This window comes from Strix aluco, chromosome 3, assembly GCF_031877795.1.
Source record: "Strix aluco isolate bStrAlu1 chromosome 3, bStrAlu1.hap1, whole genome shotgun sequence".
In the NCBI taxonomy this organism is placed as follows: domain Eukaryota; kingdom Metazoa; phylum Chordata; class Aves; order Strigiformes; family Strigidae; genus Strix; species Strix aluco.
In genome coordinates, this window is record NC_133933.1 from 35,784,170 (window position 1) to 35,799,049 (window position 14,880).

At 35.7% G+C, this 14,880-nt stretch overlaps 1 protein-coding gene across 3 annotated transcripts in view; it reads right to left on the reverse strand.

Moving 5' to 3' along the window:
* Nucleotides 1-14,880, reverse strand: part of BABAM2 (BRISC and BRCA1 A complex member 2) — a 178,704-nt gene that overhangs the window by 104,335 nt on the left and 59,489 nt on the right. The gene's annotated exons all lie outside the window — the stretch shown is intronic.

A 14,880-nucleotide genomic window follows, 5' to 3' on the forward strand; every position in this document is an offset into this window, starting at 1 on the left:
CAGTTAATTACATGTGTTGCATACTTATGCATAATATACCCATCTGTGCATCACCCATGGAAACAAAAGGGAGCATACTTGCCTCTTATTATGCTCAACAGTTTTGGTCACTAAAGATGAGCTTTTTTTGTTAACACTGATAAACTTAAAAAGGAAATACACTCTAAAAAATGGAATGCACATTGAAGAGCGTAAAAGTGGCTATTCACTTTTGTATTCCTTTTATGATTTCACGATCTTAAAATAAAATGTATAATTTTCCCACCATAAATAATACGAATGCCCAGAATTTCTCATCACTCTCAAAAGAAATACAAAAAAGTGAAGAGCAACAAATAAGAATTTTGCTAACAATTATGTTTGTATGCCACCAGGATGGAACTGCTCTGAAAAACTCTTCTCCTCATATGCAAATTCCTGGAAACACATAATGCCAGGTTCATTTGCTTTTCCTTCATTTTACAGGTAAGCTTCTAAACACCTGCAATTGGTAACGGTCTTGGGGGTGGTGGGGCGGAAATAAATAAAAAATTCAGGCCTAGTACTGAAAGATTTACACAACTAGATAAAAAATAAGTGTCTAAAAATTAGTTTTTTATTTCTGCTGTTAGACAAATTTGAATTTTAAATACATTATTCATCTACAGCTAAAACATTTATCAGCAACAATATGTAGTTCAGACTACTTCTTCCCCTGCCAACAAAATATTTTTTCAGACACGGTATTCCTTCATGTACTATTTGGAGGGAAATACTTCTCTGTAATAAAAATTCCTTCTGAGTTTTTTTTCACTCACTTCCAACTTATACCAAACAAGAAAGCATAACACACATCCTTTTATGGTTAAAAAGATCCTGACCAAGGCTCTTAATGTTCTTGGACAAGCGATGCCCACATTACCACAACATGTTCTTGACCTAACACAGTTTGAAGATGAGGATGATGCCTTACATGCTCCAGGCTGAATAGATTTGTTAGGAAGACATGTTCTGACAGATATGCTTAAGAGAATAAGGTCATTGATTAATCAAGAAAGGAGTCCATTAAAATAATGGAATTAATGTATTTGCAGATGGTTACTTAACAGGACACTGTCACGGTATCTTTGTAAATTTTTGAATATTCCCTTCTCAGTCAGCATTGATAAATGCTTTGCTGTATATCTGTCTAGCTTTCAGCCTGTTGGAAGCTGGTTTGCAATTAACAGCTGTATAAAAAAGTAAATAGTCCCGAACTAAATGTTTACTTAAAAATAGTAATTTTCAAATACTTTGTTCTCCATGTAATAGTTTTGCAGGGATCTGAATGCACTCATGCACAGGAGAAAGAAGTAAATATCGGGACACAATACTGTGAAAGTTTCAAACTAGTGTTTTCAAGTTTACAAGCAGTAAGCTTCCAAAAATTAATCTCAATAAGAATCTTTCATTGTATTTTTCAAAGAATCCAAAATTAGAACAAAGATGAACAGATAAGACTTGTTTCCATTCTTTCTTTGCAATGCAAAAAGCACACTCTAATGTGTTTTGTGTAGCTGTAAATATCTTAATCGATAGTACCTTCCAAAATTGCCTTAATATGGTAATGCAGAGATTATTCATTTCTCTACAAATTCAGACTCTTGCTTTTTCTGTCTGACCCCAAAGTAGCTTTTGCATATTAAACGAGCCATTAAGCTGTCTTCATATTGAAAACCTACTATTGATTCTCTTAGCTCACATGAAGGGAGAAATTTCCTTCACAGTAACAGTGATGAGCAACTCAGTGGAGGAAGGAGAAAACCAACTGCACCTTGACCTACCACAAATGTTCTGGCACTGATCACTTGACTAAAAATTTATTTTTAAGATGTATAATCCCTTAGATAGGAATCCCAAATTGATTTAAACAACACTGACAGAGAATTAGGTTGCAGGAAAGAGTTTATAAACAAATTCAACCACATGTCTCAGTGCTAACCAAGTGTAAATATTTTACTAGAGCATTCATCCCACATGAGCAAAACTGTTCTAAAATTTTTTGGATAATGAAAAACTTTTCAATGTCAGCAAGTTTTTCATTCTAATGTGCACACACTGTAATGATTTTCCCCCCTTTTAATTTGGTTTCAGATTCAGTGCATATGTGAGAACACTTTCAGATGCCTCCCTGCTGTCTTCTTGCCTTTCTCCGACCTGTTTTTAGTCTCAAAGATAATTAAGTTCATAGAAGCTATATGAAGATCAGCAGTCGGGTAGAGGAGACAGATAACTGATTACCCCACCAAATATTGCGACAGGTAAATTCAGCTTGCTATGAATGGTAGCAGCTGAGGGGCCAAACAGTGAAAACACTTCCCATCTTCTCACTTGATAAATTGCTACATGGGGAGACATGGAAGAACCATAATGGCATAGTGTAGAGATTCAAGGAGACAAGGGATTAAACCTGTACAAAATGAAGTTTCGCTATTTCTACTGCTCACAAATCTGTTGTTTTACTTAAAATCTTAAAACATACAGCTGTTTGTGCCAGAAAACTGCACACATATCACCTTGCTCCGTAACAGAAGTCCTACTAAGCACACACTCACCTGTTGTCTTGCTGAACTGCACGGCAGAACGAATTATTTTTTTTTTTTACATCCTATTTATACAGATCACTATTACAATTTTCCAAGTTTCCTGGGAATGCATCCCTCCAAACCTAATAAGACTGCATTTTTTTCCATCTTACATGTACCTTCTCTTCTTACTAGGCTTCCAGTGACTCTCAGTTCTCTTCTATTAAATTACCTTTTTAGTGCTATTCCTTCTTTTTTATCTGTTATTGAAACATTATATTAATATACTGTTTATTCATACACAGTTACTTACCTTTTGATAACTGTGGTAACATTTTGGTATCATTGGCATAAAGCTTTCTACACAAATTTACCCTGTGAAGGGTAAATTTATCCAGTTATATTCACAAAACATATAAATAAAGAAGCCAAGGAAAAATAATTCTGCATACTGCAATGCTGCCTCACATGAGTCAGAGATAATATATGCCTCCAAGTTGCTTTAACAGGTATAGTCTCCTAAATCTGATACTATCATTGCCTGAAGGCCTGTAAACTGGGCTGCAGTTTGATCACACATCTTTTCAAGAAGGAACTGGCAACATGTGGTAAACAAAAAAAAAAAAAAAAAGAGAATATTTTAGTTATTAAGTTGCTGCCATACAGTAAAACTGATGCTGCAAGAACACGATCATAAAATGCCAGTCTTGTTTATTACAAATTCAGTTGCATAGCTTCTCATGAAACATTTGTTATTACAACCAGAAGAATCCCTCTGGTAATTTCGTTCCAACATTTCTTTTGTTTTAGGAGAGCTCATAAAGCATGCAGTCCTAAAGCATCATATTATTAGTGCCGCAGTCCTTTTTTTCTACTAAACAAGTTGCATAAATCCTGGTCACTAGTCTTTATTCCAAATATACTGCCTGCTCTAAATAAGTCTTTTTTTATTACCCAGTATCCACCTATTAATTTCCACGTCTTGAAAAAAAGTCTCAACAACGGTTTCTGGTTTTAAATTTTAAAAAATAAAATTAAAACTTGCAAAAGCAGCTTGAGTTTCCATGTTAAAATGAGTATTTAACGCAAGATAAACAGCTATTCTCTTCAGTAGTTCTTGTGCAGTCAAGGTTAATTACACAGAACAAAGCCTAGAAATTACTGCCATTTTAATAGCATTTTACATACACTGTCAAAATGCATGATATGCATAAAAAAAATGGATACAAAGAGCTACATTCTAGCTCTAGAAAGTGTTTTATTTGTAAACAAAGATGAAGCACAGTGTAAAGAATATCAAATTAAAATTGTATCTTAGTTTAGAAATTTCTCACCCAGAGAGGACTATGAGACAGTCAGCAAGCCAGATTTCACGTACTCTACTCCTTGCTCTGTCATTTATTTGCTTTTCAATATTGGGGGGGGCTTTTTTTGGTTTTTTTTGTGGTTTTTTTTTTTTTTAATCAGTGAAACAGTTACAGTGCTTTTCTTTCATGCAGAACACAGCTGGGCTCTGTGAACTTTGGAAGGAAGAGATCATCAAAATTCTAAGCATTGTCAGAGATGACACACTCCATTTCATCAAGCTCTATAACATATTAACAAGAGCCTGATCCTGAGAAATATTATGTACTTGTAATGAGCTTATTGCTACTGAAGTCAGTAGAATGCAGGGAGCATCTTATTCCTTTAAAAAATGGAAACCAAAGGCTTTTTATTGCTTGGACCAACAGCTGGAACTCTGAGCCCTTGTCTTTTTAATGCTAGGGCAAGTTTTGTTGTTGTTTAACTATATAGTTTGGTAGGGGGAAAAAAGCAGCAATTTTCCAATGGAAAAGGTTACTTATATGAGTCAATACAACATCTTGTAAGTTACTGTCCGAATGCTAAGAGGTGTCCATGATAACTAAAATCAACAGGTACTTAAGACACTCAAGAAGTGTAAAGGATTTTAAGGAATGATAACATAAAAATCTGTATCAGTGCAAAAATGGCCTATGAGAAAAATCTCCAACTCTGAAGTCAGCTCTCCCTGCTGCCAGAAGTAGCCTGTGTTTCCTTCAAGAAAAATGTGCCAAAATGCACTGGACCTGAATGACTGCTCATTGTAATTGTGGTGAATTGCAAAGGTTATAGAAAGAGGGGAGAGGAAAAACACCGTTGTGGTGGAAGCCCTGTACAAGCTCACTACTCATGGCTCAGGATTCCACTGTAAATTTGTATACACCTAGTTTGTCCATGCTTCAAGTCCTGTTTAAAAAATAGAGGGTTTTTTCCATATATCGCAACTACTGTGAACAATGTATTAAATAAGAACTTGTGAGATGCTCAGTTACTATTTTCATCTAGCCTATGCAGATAAAAAGAGACAATACATATATGTATGTCAAAATGGTAACCTGTGTATAATTTGACCTACATTTCAAGAGCTAATCTAATCACTTAACAATAGTAAGATGAAAATTAAATAAGATTTATTACTTACAAAAAGTCATGAGTCTAGGTGAAATGAAATAGAATTAATGATTTTATCTAGGACACACACTATAAATGCTAAACAATGAACATCATCATTTGAAACGAGCGTGTTTATTCTTTGTTAACCAACACATTGTCCTTAGGGTTCTTGGAAATGAGTAGCTGATTATTTACATATCATCAGTCAGTCTTCAGTTTTAGCCAGTCACATTTGTGTAACGTTTGTCTAGACCAGAAAAGATGTTACAGTAAAACAGAATATCTGATATCTCCAAATATATAAACATTTAGATATATTAAAAGAGGTACATATTTCAGCAGTTTATTACTAAAGCTAACTCCAATAAGCAAATAATTAAAACGACAAAGAACAGCAAGAGTTGAAGCAGCATTATTAGTTTAACTCTATTTCACTCTTTTCCTTCAGGAGAAATACTTCCTGTCTATATTATGTGGGTATACTCAAATATTGTATGTGTACTCCAGACAGTTCATTATGTAATTAAAAACCAATATTTAATTCACGGACATCTTTTTGCCCAAATTTTGATGTACTGGTAACCTGCTAAGACCTAAGGAGTGCACCTAATTGCATCCAATGAAGCCAAATTAATGCTCCTCCCCACTGCCCCATCTCTCCCATGGACGTGCTGTTTGCAACGATTACAGGTTCCAGCACATAAAAGACATACAAGTTCTAGCATGAACACTTAAATCATTAAAAATAGAGAGTCAACAGGTATAAGTTTTATTTATCTTTCTTTCACTGTCTCACTGAGATGCTGCTGGACAAGGCAGTCCTTCCTTTAGCCTTCTCCATCTAAAGTCTCCTAAAACAGAAAATACTGAAATATACCTTATGTAAACAAGCAATTACTTTCCTAAACTGAAGTTACTACAGAAATGCAAAGCTTGATACACACATGCCACATTATTCATTAGCAATGCATGAAGAAAATGCTGTGCATTCCTTTGGTAACATGGAAGCAAAACAGCAGAACATCCTAGATATTTGGGGGGTTTTTTAACTTTATGTTTCATGATATTATGATCAATGACACTGTCAGTATCAATTAGACAAAAATAAATGTGATGGATCATCCAACCTCAGAATGTTTATTGCTGAGTAACTGATTCAACAGTAAAGCTTTAATTGTTTGGTTTTTTTTTTTTTGTATTTTTGGCTTAAACCCTTAAACCTATGAAACCAAATAAAAGTGAGCAGTATAATACACTCAGCTACACAGTTATTTTTCAGATACGTGTTTAAAAAAAACACCACCCCCCTTTTAGACTGACAGCCATCAAAGGATTTTGTGTGTTTAACAGTAAAGTTACCACTGCAAATCACAGAATGCAAAACAATAAAGACTGAGAATCCCATGAAATCATCATACAGATGTACATTTGTGTTAGTGCTATTCTTTCTTAAGAAGACAGGCATAATCTAGTAATCTGAAACCCAGAACTAAAAAACCCCATAACACTAAACCAAACCAATCATTGTGACAGTAAATAACTGGCAATTTAGTACGCAAAATTGACTTTAAAACCTCAAAATATGAGCTCCTGTAGGACTTAAGCCCTGATCTGAAGCCTAAGGAAGAAACTTAATAGTAGAAAGAGGCTGTGGGCTCAGCAATGAAATATCCTTCTTAACATCCTACCATCATGCTTTATGTACTTCTGTATTTGCAAATGCAGATTTACTGGTTAATGAAATTTATGGATTATTGCTACGCTTATACTCTATATTCAACAACTTCTCAAATATTTCTCCTTTCAAGAAGAAAGAGCAATGGGGAACTAAAGAAAAAAGTTTTGAAAAAAAAATATATCCAAGGTCCTCTTTCCTGTTTAAGACCACTGTACGTCGCTTGTTCTACATACTAGGTAGGGGTGGACCATGACAGATAAAACAAGCACCATCATTATGTAATAACCTGCAATTATTTTTATGGCTATTGAATTCCATTCTTCCTATGCAATACATAGAATGCAAATGTAAAGCAATAGTACAAATTACAAGCCCTAACAAGGCAGTAAATCTGAACCAAGTCATGAAACATAATGTGTCTATAAACTTTCCCAACAGATGCAAAAAAGGCTTTTAAGTTTCAGAAGCTGTTCTTTTAAACTCCTTTTTCTTCAATTTTTTTGGAAAATTAAACCCTATTTCTACTCTTCTCAAAATAGCAATTTAGTAGTTCTATTAAATTAGAGAAAAATTAGAGAAATTGAGATGAATATCATGAGATTTAATTTATCAGTAGATGTGGCGGTCCTTTCCTTTTCTATTGCATTATAAAAATAAAATGTTTAAATATAAGATAATTGTCATCAGAAATACAGTTGATTGGAGATTATGATTCATATTAAGATCATAACCTATAAAAATCATCAGCTGTGCAGAATGAGCTGTTCCAGTTGACAGATTTTATTAACAAAATATTCCAATAAATTACAGAAAAAGCCGATTTAAAAAAATTGCTTTTGGCTTTCAGCATATGGAACTTAAGGTGCTCCTGACACTAACATGTTTTACGTGGTTTTAGTGACTAGTTAATACAAACGAATCATGTTGTTGAGGAAAAGTTGTACTAATAAAATTTAGTGAGAATGAAGGGAATTGATCAGTTTACAAAATCCAAATACAACATGTTCTGATTATAAAGTATACTTTCATAGGGCTTTACTTCCCTTGGTTTGTGGGCAGAAGATACTAGAATAAAATCATGAAAGGATGACTAATTAAATCGTAGTTTCTGTAAGTACTCCTGGAGCTTCACTGAATTATAGCAGTAACACTTTACTCTTAACTCTCCATTGCCAGAATCAATAGATTCTGTGGCAAAGCAAGAGGGCTGCCCTATTCTGCAAAACTCTGTAAGGTTAATAATTGAGACTGCAGCAATAAGACTAGCTAAGAAGCACAATGCTTCTATACAGTGGAATAAGTAAGATCTTACAATTTTACCTACAGTGACAACTGAAACATCCTGCTAAATAAAAAATGCCAAAACAAAACCCCCAAACCTTTACAGCTGAGAGATCCTATATTTTTTAATATATTATGAAAAAATAGACACTTCAAAATATTTTACCACCAGAGAAGTCACTATTTTTCTGACTCCACAACTTCCTAAACTGCCAAAAACAACTCACAACACGAACACCTTTTTATTTTCTTTTTTATTTTTGGCCTCATTATGAAAGCTCCCCTGCTTGGTGTTTGCATGCTTCTGGCAACAGGCTGCTACGCTGACACTGGCCAGCATATTGAGTAAAAGGAACAGTTCCTCAATAGTACTTCATTTAGCACTTTTTGATGAAAAAAGTGGACAGCAAAAGTAAACCACAGATTTCTGGACGCTGGTAAAACAAAAGATGACATCTCTTCTTGATAAATGTCTTCTGCACACACAGGTTACATTTATTTTCCCGGCCTCTAGATCATACGATTTACTGGCTTCAGCTACTACAAACTATCCTGTTTCGAACGTTGCCGGTACTAACTTGCACAGACCCACTTCTAATCTAAAATCTCAATCGTTCATTATAATTGCATGTTATAAAGTTTGCCTTTATTAACAGAAGAGACCTAGACAATCTTTGACGATTTCATATTCTGTTTAAGTAATTCAATGCTGGTACAGTGAGCAATCTAGTGAATATCATACTGACATCTACTTTTAAAATTTAAACTGTTTGCTCCAAATGCTTACATATATCTCAAGATAAGGAACACATTATGGAATACAATTCAGGAAGTTAAATTTATGCCTCTCTCACAAAGTCTTAAGTAGTATAAGATTAATAGCAATTATGTATTAGTTTAGAAGATCTCTGTGGAAAGCATGGTCAAAATATTGTGAATTACGAGAACTATATATTACTTCAGGATTACCTACATGTCTTATAAATTGCCAGTTTTCCTGTTTGTAAAAGAGGTAAAATGACTGCTGGCACCATAGACATGACAAGCTTCATATGATGTACAGGTCCATCATTCCACCCAATACAGAAGACATATACACGACGGGAAGATAGTCAAATAGGATATACTGCATAATGCTCTACACTCTTTTGAGAGGTGGCTGCCCATCATAGTGTAAAATAGTCCAGTTAAGAAGATCAAGTCAGATCTGGACTCTAACTCCTTCTTGCCATTGACTTTGTCACCTTAAGACACTACAAATCAGGTTTTAGTTAGCCAGCTACCAACAAAATCAAATGAAGTTTAAAAGCAAAAGAAAGTATTATACTTTTTCAGAATACTTAGCTCAAATTTTTGAGTTAAACAGCAGAGGTACTACTTTTTATACAAACTTATTTGTGTTTAGGTATTTCCAGCAATTTAACACAAACCTTAAATGCTGTCAAATAAATCAAACTGCCAAATCACAATAGTAAAGAAAATAGCCTAGAAAAAATCTCATTTGACCTTGCATATTATACTTAACTTTTGTTGTCTACTATAGTTGATTACTTAAACATACACAAGTATTGCAGTCTTTTCACAGCACTTGGAATTTGGTCTACGTCGTAAACAAGAGTTGCACTGAAGACTTCCAAATGATGAAATCACAGTAAGGAAAAACACAAATATGTTCTTATCTTTCAACCTGAACTTCAGGATAAACCTTTTCCATTGACAGTCTTACACACAACTGTTTGGCCCCTGGCAATGTGTCTAGACAATGTCTGTTATTTGTTTCAGTTCTGAAAGATATGCGCTAAATACAATGGTCATCACAAAAAATCTCTTTAGAAAAAACAGGTTTAAAGATTTTAAAAATCTTATACAAAAAGAAATTAGGTCTGCTTTGCATATTTCCTTTACACTTGAATAGTAAGAAATTATCGGAAGGCTGCTGGTCACAGTGTCATAGCTAAATTGGTCCAGCTATTAACTAGTCACCAGGGCACAACAAGCAGGTACATAAGAATAGGAAATGAATGCTTTAAAAATTACATACAAGAAGGTGGTGGCAGTCAGAGCACACCTTAGCCAAAACCTCAAAAAAAAAAGGAAATAAAATACTTAAATGTCTTGTTTTCAACAGCATCACTGGCAACATACTCCAAGTTCACTCATACTGTGCAATCATACTACAGTCACGTAATCCAGTACAATTTGTAAATTACTGAGCTGGAGATATTTACTGAATTGTCATTATGATAATACATGTCCCTGTAGGTGACCAAAACTACAAAGAATGAAACAAAATTTGGATGAGGTATTTTAGATGCTAAGTCTATCACCTTTGGTATTACTGTGGCATACGCAGTATTTGTAAAGAGGCACAAATATGACTGCCAGTCAGAGAAGGACCTGGGGGTGTTGATTGACAGCCGGCTGAACATGAGCCAGCAGAGTGGCCAAGAAGGCCAATGGTATCCTGGCTTGCATCAGAAATAGCGTGGCCAGCAGGGACAGGGAAGTGATCTTACCCCTGTACTCGGCACTGGTGAGGCCGCACCTCGATTCCTGTGTTCAGTTTTGGGCCCCTCACTACAAAAAGGACATTGAATTACTTGAGTGTGTCCAGAGAAGGGCAACAAAGCTGGTGAAGGGTCTGGAGCACAGGTCTTATGAGGAGTGGCTGAGGGAACTGGGGTTGTTTAGTCTGGAGAAGAGGAGGCTGAGGGGAGACCTCATCGCCCTCTACAACTACCTGAAAGGAGGTTGCAGAGAGCTGGGGATGAGTCTCTTTAACCAAGTAATGAGAGATAGGACAAGAGGGAATGGCCTCAAGTTGCACCAGGGAAGGTTTAGACTGGATATTAGGAAGTGTTTCTTTACAGAACGGGTTGTTAGGCGTTGGAATGAGCTGCCCAGGGCAGTGGTGGAGTCCCCATCCCTGGAGATGTTTAAGAGTAGGGTCGACATAGCGCTGAGGGATATGGTGGAGTTGAGAATGGTCAGTGCGAGGTTAAGGGTTGGACTAGATGATCTTCAAGGTCTTTTCCAATCTAGATGATTTTGTGATTCTGTGAAATATGAACTAGAGACTGACCCTCAAAACTAGTATGTACAGTGAATACTTCCTTTGATAAAGTACTGTAGCGAAAATTAAAAATGTTGCAACCAACAGAAAAGAATTCCACCCAAAATGAACATGCTGGTTAAAAATCCAACTGCAAAAAAGGGTAAGGGAAAGTATAACAGTACAGATACAGATGTAAGCATCTTCCTGAGCCAAAGCCATGTTCCTGTCAAATAAGAGAACCTTAATGAAAGACTTACCAATCATGAACCTTGCAGTAGTTTGAGCCACCAGCTTGATTCTGCAGTTGTTTCAACACTTAAAATTTTCATTTATGTCAAATGGGTTTGCATAAGAAAACAATGTAAAAGTGGATACGAAGGTCCACTTTCAATTCAAAACCTTTGTATTAAAAGTATAACTTCATCAAGAAAACTTATAAAAAACATTATCTGCTGCAGCCATTACAAGGGGTGTTATGCTTCCAAATAAATAATAACTGAAAAACTTTTACTAGAATTTCAGAATTTAAAGGAAGAGAGGGTACTCTGCATTGCTCTTTTAATCATTCTCACTCTTCTTCATATACTAAGCTACTTTCCTTAAAACGCACACACACTTGAACTGAATTTTAAGTTTCGTGCAGCAAATACCTTTAAAATAACCTGCTAAATCCAACTCTCCAGTTCATAACAACCCAACTTACACTACACCTTCAAATTTGTATTCTGTATAGGGAAAGGAGGATACTCTCACCATCATCAGTACAAGGTTGACAGATTAGATCTTGTGATTCCGGACTGTATTCTCAACACCTCCAAAGACTCTGTAACACTACAGACTGCTTCAAACCTGAATATTGGCTTACTATACAAAGCTTTACAGTCACACTTGTATTGTGATTACCTACTGACATCAATAAAAATTTCAAGACAGCATTACATATCATTGGGATACTAGGAGTGATTGATGAGGCAAAAATAATGGTTTTAAATATTTCACCAGATTTTAATGCAAGTAGTATTAATTAAACATCAAAAAAGAAGATTGCAGAGAAAATATAACACAGATTTGAACTTTACAAATCATTACAGAGAAGGTACTGCACACTGTAAGACGGGCTACAGACTAGAACATAATTCAAACACATTAAATTCTGCAGTTAAACATTAAGCTGTTAATATACTAATATCCTTCAATTACTGACTGCTCTTCCACCTTTCAGGGTAATATATCAACAATTATTTCCAGAGCATCAATAGATGCTCTATCATGTACCACAATCCAGCAGGTAGCATTGAAGCCAACGTAACTGGCAGACACAATGGAAAATAAACACCTATTTTATTGCAACAAATCAAAGATCTATTTATGTCAGAAGTCTCATCCAAAATAAAGGAAAGAAATAAGACAGACACAGACAGCTTAAAAAAAATCTGATTTTTTTTTAATAGCGTTACGAATTTGGAGTAGTCAGAGCATAATTACTTCAACCACAACAAACTAGTTCCAATTCTACCTGCCTTTATATTGTTGTCATATGATACAACATTCATGTAGCTGATAATGTCAGAATATAAGGAGATAAAGGCAGCAGAGGTAAAAGATCCATGCCTGCTACTCTGTCATAGTCCATGCTGGAGCCTGAGTCAAACCATACTACTTCTGTCAACAAACACTACTGGAATAAAAGAGTATTTCTTCTCCTGTGGCTACTCATCCAGACTACGTATCACCTTCCTACCACAGTTAAGTTAACCTGTCAATTTGCATAGCAGAAGTCTGCCTAAGAAAGCTAAGGATTTCATCAGTACATTGCCCATCAAGAAGGATCTGCTGTTGTAAAAATCCAGGCTATTACATACAAAAATACATTAATTTTAAAACCCCAATAGGACAGTAAGTTTTTAGAAACGTCAAAATAAAGGAAGACTGGGAAACTCTGATTCTGCTACCTTCTGTGCGTGTGTCTTCACAGCACACAATCTATACATGCATGCAAAATAAATACAGGTTTTCCTTCAGACTAATGAATCACTCGGGGTGAACAACACTCCAGGAAGCAGTTGTGGAGCACCGATGATTTATCCACAGTATACCAACCTTGTTTAGAGCAGGTGGAAGATGTTTAGAGAGTGTGATAGGGAATTGCAGTAAGAAGTATGGTCTCATGCATTAAAATGTTACTCTTTAGAAACAAAAGTAGAATCTGTTTCTATCACAGGGTTCCCACATGATGACAGTTACTTACATAAGTCATACACCAGCTTCCAACCTCCAAGTCATGCAGTTTCCCCAGAGGCTAAACAGAGGTATAAGACAGCCTTGTGACTGAAGCTGTTGAACATACCGGTTATGCACTTGTCCTGAAACTCTTAACCAATTTCAAATTGTTCCTGGAAAATACGGCACTTGGGAGTTCTGGCAGGAGCAGACAGTATAGTTCATGTTAAGACGTTCTCAGTCTCCTTTTTTCCATAGAGTCCTTCAGAAGCAAATCACAGTTATCCTGCAGTCCAGGTGACCTACTGATGCATCCTCTTCTCAATGCCACCCTTCCTAAAAAGGCCTTGGCCAACCCTCTTACATCTGATTGGAAACGTTCCCATCAAGTGACAAGAGAAGGCCCTGATGAAAGGCAGCAGTTGGGAGAAGGGCTGCTACCGTGAACACAGGAACAAACTGCAAGTATCTGGATGCTTTTGAGAAAGATAGGAGTAGCTCATTACTCAAACAGCAGTCTACAGAAGCTAAAGAGATCACAGGATACCTATCTCAGACTACAACCAAAAATTTCAGTCAGATTGTAGTTGTGCCTGCCTTTATTTTCATGGTTCTTAACTCAAGACATCTTATTTGGAGAAACACTGAAGAGTCACACTTGCAATTTTGATCTAACAATAGCTGAAGACAGTTCTAACAATAAGATGAAGAGGAGGTAATGGGATCTACACTGGTATTTTCATCTCAACACATTAGTTGCTAAACATTAAGTAGCTATTCATCTTTCCAAATATTTAAAAGTAAAAAGCTGAGTAAGGAGGCAGATATGCAGTCTAAAGGAAAGATGGGTGTTGGCAACACCAGCTGATGCAAACCTTGTCTGCAGTAGAAGTTCTAGCACTTCATTCTGACAGTAATGATCGACAGAGGGAACCCAGATCTCTCACTGCATTCTCTGGATATAGTAACATTAACCTTATGATGGGCTTCCACAGCAACTGCTTGAAAGAATGTCCTGCTGTGAAAAACACTCATTTCAAATTATTCCATGTTGGTAGTTTCTCACAAGGTTTTTTTTTTGTTTTTTTCCTCTTAGCAAAGAAAGAAATACTTTTTTCCAATTCACATCAATACTCTATAGTCCTCCTTTCTAAAGAATCCGGTCAAATTAATGTTGATTGTAAACAACGAATCAAAGAAATAATAGAAACTTTCAGTTTGTGTCATCAATATTTACTTTCACTTCCTGTTAATAAATGGTATATTTAGTTTGCTTTTCTGCTTCTACTGTCAAGATTACTGGTACAATTGGACTGTTCATTAAAAAACCCAATACTTACATAGCATGAAGGCCCATAGGCTAATATAGAAGAGTTTATCTGGAAATATTTAATTTTATTCCCCAAGATAATACCTTGGATATGGTCAACAGTTTGCTACTTATCAGATTGTCCCAAATAGACAGAACATCTGCATTGCATGCCATTTTCTACAACAACCCATATCCTGCAAGGTCCTTTAGAGTGATAGGTGTATATTTACTACCTGGTAAAACAGCATGCAAAACAACAGCATATCACCTTCCAGAACATAATCCAATCAGGTCTAGAAATCGTGGACTTTCAAACTTTTGGAAAGAAGAAGGG